The sequence below is a fragment of the Amia ocellicauda genome, chromosome 8 (assembly GCF_036373705.1).
Source record: "Amia ocellicauda isolate fAmiCal2 chromosome 8, fAmiCal2.hap1, whole genome shotgun sequence".
In the NCBI taxonomy this organism is placed as follows: Eukaryota; Metazoa; Chordata; class Actinopteri; order Amiiformes; family Amiidae; genus Amia; species Amia ocellicauda.
Genome location: NC_089857.1, coordinates 9,426,784 through 9,431,783, shown reverse-complemented (window position 1 = coordinate 9,431,783; position 5,000 = coordinate 9,426,784). Strand labels below are relative to the sequence as shown.

General features: G+C 42.8%; 2 non-coding genes and 2 pseudogenes across 2 annotated transcripts; all 4 read left to right on the top strand.

Moving 5' to 3' along the window:
- The first annotated feature begins 561 nt into the window (after positions 1-561).
- LOC136755998 (5S ribosomal RNA) lies at positions 562-680 on the top strand. The gene has a single exon (XR_010818105.1). It is a non-coding gene; the product is annotated as a 5S ribosomal RNA (ribosomal RNA).
- A 1,055-nt stretch (positions 681-1,735) lies between these two features.
- LOC136757615 (uncharacterized) lies at positions 1,736-1,844 on the top strand (annotated as a pseudogene).
- Positions 1,845-2,899: 1,055 nt separating this feature from the next.
- Positions 2,900-3,018, top strand: LOC136756355 (5S ribosomal RNA). The gene has a single exon (XR_010818445.1). It is a non-coding gene; the product is annotated as a 5S ribosomal RNA (ribosomal RNA).
- A 1,066-nt stretch (positions 3,019-4,084) lies between these two features.
- LOC136757721 (uncharacterized) lies at positions 4,085-4,193 on the top strand (annotated as a pseudogene).
- The last annotated feature ends 807 nt before the right edge of the window (positions 4,194-5,000 follow it).

Genomic DNA, 5,000 nt, shown 5'->3' with positions numbered 1-5,000 from the left:
AATACAGGAGCTGCTGGATTTGTGTGTTTTCTAACCCCCTCACCATAGTTTGTCAAATGTTTAAACAACTGAACTTATATTCAAGGTTTGTTTCTCTTCATATGTTTTACTGGTTTACATTTGTCTCAGCAACCTGTTGAATGATTCTTCTGCTTTCAAAACAAAATGACAACAGGATGAATGCACACACTTGAAAATACAATACATGCAATGTTATGCATCATAGTGATGCAACCTCCTTTCAGTTTCATACTGCATGTCAATTGAAATCCTTACTGAAATGCACACCTTCTCAAGATTGCGCTTGACTGGCGTGTCAGGCACTCAATTACAGCTGTTTTATCAAGAGAATGTGTTCGTTTTGTAATATATAGTTCCGGTCTGGTGTGGCACCCCAGCTAACGCACAACGTTGCCACAACGTTTCGTGTTAGCAGGGACTGTCTGCAGCGTGCTGGTGTGTCCCGGACTTTAGAGTAGAGAGACAGTTCAACTGCAAGTATGAGTGGCAGAAACGGATATTGCCTTCCCTTTAAGTAGAGGGTCAGGGACAGCCTCCCTGGCTTACGGCCATACTAGTCTGAATACGCCCGATCTCGTCCGATCTCGGAAGCTAAGCAGGCTCGGGCCTGGTCAGTACTTGGATGGGAGACCACCTGGGAATACCAGGTGCTGTAAGCTTTTGCATCTTTTACACACCAGAGGGCGACAAATCACGAGTTTTAACTTTGGATACACGCAATTTCATCATTATTTCAGATTTGACTTCCCCAAATACACAGGCATACAATAGATCTTGTTCTCCAACGTAAACGGTCCCTAGTAACTAGGGTACATTCGTAAATAAATTGAGCATCATGGCTAGAAGTGACTAAATGTTGCCTAATCTTTCTCATCGAGAAATGACACAATTACAGCAACACAAAAAGGAACTCCACCGGACAAAGTTCAGTGCTCACAAGGAGCCTCATTCAACACACACGGTTCCATTCCCATTCATGCAAAGCACGAAAGTGTAAAACTTGGGAACATACTTGAGAGCAAAGATCACATTCAATCTCATTCAAGGCACGGATGTGAATGCAACGGGATGAAATTACTGAAATGATGCCTGCCCTCGAACTGTGATGATGGACTACCCGACTCGCCAATAATATTGGGTTCTGGTGTATTGAAATACAGGAGCTGCTGGATTTGTGTGTTTTCTTACCCCCTCACCATAGTTTGTCAAATGTTTAAACAACTGAACTTATATTCAAGGTTTATTTCTCTTCATATGTTTTACTGGTTTACATTTGTCTCAGCAACCTGTTGAATGATTCTTTTGCTTTCAAAACAAAATGACAACAGGATGAATGCACACACTTGAAAATACAATACATGCAATGTTATGCATCATAGTGATGCAACCTCCTTTCAGTTTCATACTGCATGTCAATTGAAATCCTTACTGAAATGCACACCTTCTCAAGATTGCGCTTGACTGGCGTGTCAGGCACTCAATTACAGCTGTATTATCAAGACAATGTGTTCGTGTTGTAAAATATAGTTCCGGTCTGGTGTGGCACCCCAGCTAACGCACAACGTTGCCACAACGTTTCGTGTTAGCAGGGACTGTCTGCGGCGCGCTGGTGTGTCCCGGACTTTAGAGTAGAGAGACAGTTCATTTGCAAGTATGAGCGGCAGAAACGGATATTGCCTTCCCTTTAAGTAGAGCGTCAGGGACAGCCTCCCTGGCTTACGGCCATACTAGCCTGAATACGCCCGATCTCGGAAGCTAAGCAGGCTCGGGCCTGGTCAGTACTTGGATGGGAGACCGCCTGGGAATACCAGGTGCTGTAAGCTTTTGCATCTTTTATACACCAGAGGGCGACAAATCACGAGTTTTAACTTTGGATACACGCAATTTCATCATTATTTCAGATTTGACTTCCCCAAATACACAGGCATACAATAGATCTTGTTCTCCAACGTAAACGGTCCCTAGTAACTAGGGTACATTCGTAAATAAATTGAGCATCATGGCTAGAAGTGACTAAATGTTGCCTAATCTTTCTCATCGAGAAATGACACAATTACAGCAACACAAAAAGGAACTCCACCGGACAAAGTTCAGTGCTCACAAGGAGCCTCATTCAACACACACGGTTCCATTCCCATTCATGCAAAGCACGAAAGTGTAAAACTTGGGAACATACTTGAGAGCAAAGATCACATTCAATCTCATTCAAGGCACGGATGTGAATGCAACGGGATGAAATTACTGAAATGATGCCTGCCCTCGAACTGTGATGATGGACTACCCGACTCGCCAATAATATTGGGTTCTGGTGTATTGAAATACAGGAGCTGCTGGATTTGTGTGTTTTCTTACCCCCTCACCATAGTTTGTCAAATGTTTAAACAACTGAACTTATATTCAAGGTTTGTTTCTCTTCATATGTTTTACTGGTTTACATTTGTCTCAGCAACCTGTTGAATGATTCTTCTGCTTTCAAAACAAAATGACAACAGGATGAATGCACACACTTGAAAATACAATACATGCAATGTTATGCATCATAGTGATGCAACCTCCTTTCAGTTTCATACTGCATGTCAATTGAAATCCTTACTGAAATGCACACCTTCTCAAGATTGCGCTTGACTGCCGTGTCAGGCACTCAATTACAGCTGTATTATCAAGACAATGTGTTCGTTTTGTAAAATATAGTTCCGGTCTGGTGTGGCACCCCAGCTAACGCACAACGTTGCCACAACGTTTCGTGTTAGCAGGGACTGTCTGCAGCGTGCTGGTGTGTCCCGGACTTTAGAGTAGAGAGACAGTTCAACTGCAAGTATGAGTGGCAGAAACGGATATTGCCTTCCCTTTAAGTAGAGGGTCAGGGACAGCCTCCCTGGCTTACGGCCATACTAGTCTGAATACTCCCGATCTCGTCCGATCTCGGAAGCTAAGCAGGTTCGGGCCTGGTTAGTACTTGGATGGGAGACCGCCTGGGAATACCAGGTGCTGTAAGCTTTTGCATCTTTTACACACCAGAGGGCGACAAATCACGAGTTTTAACTTTGGATACACGCAATTTCATCATTATTTCAGATTTGACTTCCCCAAATTCACAGGCATACAATAGATCTTGTTCTCCAACGTAAACGGTCCCTAGTAACTAGGGTACATTCGTAAATAAATTGAGCATCATGGCTAGAAGTGACTAAATGTTGCCTAATCTTTCTCATCGAGAAATGACACAATTACAGCAACACAAAAAGGAACTCCACCGGGAAATGTTCAGTGTTCACAAGGAGCCTCATTCAACACACACGGTTCCATTCCCATTCATGCAAAGCACGAAAGTGTAAAACTTGGGAACATACTTGAGAGCAAAGATCACATTCAATCTCATTCAAGGCACGGATGTGAATGCAACGGGATGAAATTACTGAAATGATGCCTGCCCTCGAACTGTGATGATGGACTACCCGACTCGCCAATAATATTGGGTTCTGGTGTATTGAAATACAGGAGCTGCTGGATTTGTGTGTTTTCTTACCCCCTCACCATAGTTTGTCAAATGTTTAAACAACTGAACTTATATTCAAGGTTTGTTTCTCTTCATATGTTTTACTGGTTTACATTTGTCTCAGCAACCTGTTGAATGATTCTTCTGCTTTCAAAACAAAATGACAACAGGATGAATGCACACACTTGAAAATATAATACATGCAATGTTATGCATCATAGTGATGCAACCTCCTTTCAGTTTCATACTGCATGTCAATTGAAATCCTTACTGAAATGCACACCTTCTCAAGATTGCGCTTGACTGGCATGTCAGGCACTCAATTACAGCTGTTTTATCAAGACAATGTGTTCGTTTTGTAAAATATAGTTCCGGTCTGGTGTGGCACCCCAGCTAACGCACAACGTTGCCACAACGTTGCCACAACGTTTCGTGTTAGCAGGGACTGTCTGCGGCGCGCTGGTGTGTCCCGGACTTTAGAGTAGAGAGACAGTTCATTTGCAAGTATCAGCGGCAGAAACGGATATTGCCTTCCCTTTAAGTAGAGCGTCAGGGACAGCCTCCCTGGCTTACGGCCATACTAGCCTGAATACGCCCGATCTCGGAAGCTAAGCAGGCTCGGGCCTGGTCAGTACTTGGATGGGAGACCGCCTGGGATTACCAGGTGCTGTAAGCTTTTGCATCTTTTACACACCAGAGGGCGACAAATCACGAGTTTTAACTTTGGATACACGCAATTTCATCATTATTTCAGATTTGACTTCCCCAAATACACAGGCATACAATAGATCTTGTTCTCCAACGTAAACGGTCCCTAGTAACTAGGGTACATTCGTAAATAAATTGAGCATCATGGCTAGAAGTGACTAAATGTTGCCTAATCTTTCTCATCGAGAAATGACACAATTACAGCAACACAAAAAGGAACTCCACCGGACAAAGTTCAGTGCTCACAAGGAGCCTCATTCAACACACACGGTTCCATTCCCATTCATGCAAAGCACGAAAGTGTAAAACTTGGGAACATACTTGAGAGCAAAGATCACATTCAATCTCATTCAAGGCACGGATGTGAATGCAACGGGATGAAATTACTGAAATGATGCCTGCCCTCGAACTGTGATGATGGACTACCCGACTTGCCAATAATATTGGGTTCTGGTGTATTGAAATACAGGAGCTGCTGGATTTGTGTGTTTTCTTACCCCCTCACCATAGTTTGTCAAATGTTTAAACAACTGAACTTATATTCAAGGTTTGTTTCTCTTCATATGTTTTACTGGTTTACATTTGTCTCAGCAACCTGTTGAATGATTCTTCTGCTTTCAAAACAAAATGACAACAGGATGAATGCACACACTTGAAAATACAATACATGCAATGTTATGCATCATAGTGATGCAACCTCCTTTCAGTTTCATACTGCATGTCAATTGAAATCCTTACTGAAATGCACACCTTCTCAAGATTGCGCTTGACTGGC